Source organism: Bison bison, unplaced genomic scaffold (assembly GCF_000754665.1).
Source record: "Bison bison bison isolate TAMUID 2011002044 unplaced genomic scaffold, Bison_UMD1.0 scf7180017864144, whole genome shotgun sequence".
Classification (NCBI taxonomy): Eukaryota; Metazoa; Chordata; class Mammalia; order Artiodactyla; family Bovidae; genus Bison; species Bison bison.
In genome coordinates, this window is record NW_011494716.1 from 5,722,914 (window position 1) to 5,725,621 (window position 2,708).

The following is a 2,708-nucleotide window of genomic DNA, read 5'->3' on the forward strand; positions in this document are numbered from 1 at the left end:
AAAATGATCAAGATGATGCTGGTCAGACCACCACAGAACCAATTTCAAGATGACTGTCAGAGCTCACTGTGCTGTTTCTACAAGTACCCCCTCCCTCTGTCTATAAAACTCTTGCCCACTGGTTGTTGGGGGTGTTGGGGTGGGGGCCAGGGGGAGTCAGTGTTTGGACAGGTGTCTGCCCTCCTCCCGGTTGCTAGTATCCAAAATAAAGCAAACTTCCCTTTCCACCAACCTGGCCTCTTTATTAGCTGTTGAGTGGCGAGCAGCCAGATCCCCACTTTTGGTTACAAGAGGGCACTGATGGGCACAGGGTTTGTTTGAGGGTGATAATCCCATTCTGGAATTAGACAGTGGTGCTGGCTGTGCAATGTTGTGAATACGTAAAATCCACCCATTTTTGCACTTTAAAATAGTGACTTTGATGGTATATAAGTTATCTCTTGGGCTTCTCAGGTGGCTCAGTGGTAAAGAATCTGCCTGCCAACTAAGCAAGAGACACGGGTTCAATCCCCAGGTCGGAAAGATTCCCTGGAGAAGGTGATAGCAACCCACTCCAATATTCTTGCCTGGAGAATCGATGGATGGAGGAGCCTGGTGGGCTACGGTCCATGGGGTCGCAGAGTTGGACACAACTGAGCAACCGAGCAGCAGAAGCAACAACCTGTTATATCCTGGTTCAGTCTAGCTGCTATCACAGTATACTTCAGCCTGGGCAGCTTATAAACAACAGGAATTTCCTCCTCACTGCTCTGGAGGCTGGAAATCTGAGATCAACGTGCCAGTCTGGTCAGGTCACTGCGGACTATGTGTCTATCTTCTCTCTCAACTGTCTTTCCCCCAAGGCTTTTAACATCCACTGATGGTTCTCATCTGGATCGGTCATTATCAAGGTGACTTTTAAGAGTGATTTTCTATAACTATTCATCCTTCCATCCACAGTTTCTCACTGAAGCTTTCCTTCCATGCCCTCCCTTTTAAAAAGTCTTTGAGGACTTCCCTGGTGGCTCAGAGGGTAAAGCGTCTGCCTTCAATGTGGGAGACCTGGGTTCGATCCCTGGGTGGGGAAGATCGCCTGGATAAGGAAATGGCAACCCACTTCAGTACTCTTGCCTGTAAAACCCCATGGATGGAGAAGCCTGGTGGGCTACAGTCCATGGAGCCACAGTCGGACATGACTGAGCAACTTCACTTTAGCTATTTATTGTATAGTATCCAGTTTTAAAAAATAAAAATAATAAATTTTTAAAAATAAGAAGCTTTTAGTTTCATTATGAATTCATGGATTTTTAAAAAATATTTATTTATTTTGGCTGTGCTGGGTCCTAATTGTGGCGTGCAGGATCTTTAGTTGGAGCACGAGGGATCTTTTTTCATTTTTTTTTTCAGTTTCAGCATACAAACTCCTAGTTGCGACATGTGGAAACTAGTTTCCTGACCAGGGATAAAACCTGGGCCCCCTGCATTGGGATCAAGGAGTCTTAGCCACTGGACCACTAGGGAAGTTCATTCATGGATTTTTTTTTTTTTAACTAAAGTAAAACTCATATAAAATACATCATTCTGAAGTGTAACATTTAGGGACTTATGTGAACCCTGGCCCAGTGATTCAAGCTGCTTTGCAATGCAGGGGATGAAAGTTCGATCCCTGGTCCGGTAACTAACATCCCACGTGCCTCAGAGCTACTACGCCGGACAGCCGCAACCACTGAGACCGCACGCCACAATCAGAGAGTCTGTGCCCCACAACAAAAGATCCCACATGCTGCAACTAAGCCCTGATGCAGCTAAATAAATTAAAAAATAAAATAAAGTGTACAGTTCAGTGGCATTTAGTACATCTACAATGTTGTACGGTCACTCTATCTGGTTTCAAGCCATTTTCATCACTCCCAAAGGAGTGACCCATCAAGCAGTCTCTCTCCACTTTTCCCCTCTCTCCTGTCCCTGGTGACCACTAGTCTGCCTGCTGTGTCTGTGGATTTGCCTTTTCTGGATGTTTCATTACACGTGGAACCTTACAGTGTGTCTTTTGCGTCTGCCACAGTTCACTGAGGGTCACCGTCCATCCACATCGTAACACATATCAACGCTTCCATTTTAAAGCTGGATAATTTCCCCACTATATGGAGAGACCACATTTTATTTTTCTGTTTTTCAGCCAATGGACACATAGGTTGTTTCTTTTTGCTACTGTGAATAGCGACTTACCAACACTTGTGTCCGAGCATTGGCCAGAATGTATCACGCCAGGAGGGCCTTCACCACAATCATGCTGGCACCCTAATCTCAGACTGCCAGCCTCCAGAGTGGACATTGTTTATAAACCACCCAGCGTACGGTACGCTGTCGTGCAGTTTCAACAGACTGAGACACATTTGTTTGAGTACCTGTTTACATGGATTGCTTTTATTCAGTGTGTCGTGTTTTGTTCTCGCCAATATATGTTCGCAGAGGCTCCTGTGTTCAGTCGTTCAGTCGTGTCTGTTTCCACATTCTGTTTCACTCCTCACAGCAGCACTTCAAGGTAGGTGGTGTTATCATCAGTACTTGAGAACTTAGAAACTTAAGTTTCAAACAAATAACTTGCCCGAGTGCCTAGCATGTGAAAAGCTCTCCACCATCAGGCATCAAATGAGTGTCTATGATTACTCAGTGGCCCAGCTGGGATTTGAACCCAGCTCATTGCACACCAAGGTCAGCTAGGTGCC

General features: G+C 45.5%; 1 long non-coding RNA gene across 1 annotated transcript in view; it reads right to left on the minus strand.

Annotated features, from left to right (window-relative positions):
• Nucleotides 1-2,323: 2,323 nt before the first annotated feature.
• LOC104988944 overlaps nucleotides 2,324-2,708 on the minus strand; it is a 7,026-nt gene continuing 6,641 nt past the window's right edge. The window contains exon 3 of the long non-coding RNA XR_825305.1: nucleotides 2,324-2,517. This is a non-coding gene — a long non-coding RNA (uncharacterized LOC104988944). The remainder of the gene's footprint in view (nucleotides 2,518-2,708) is intronic.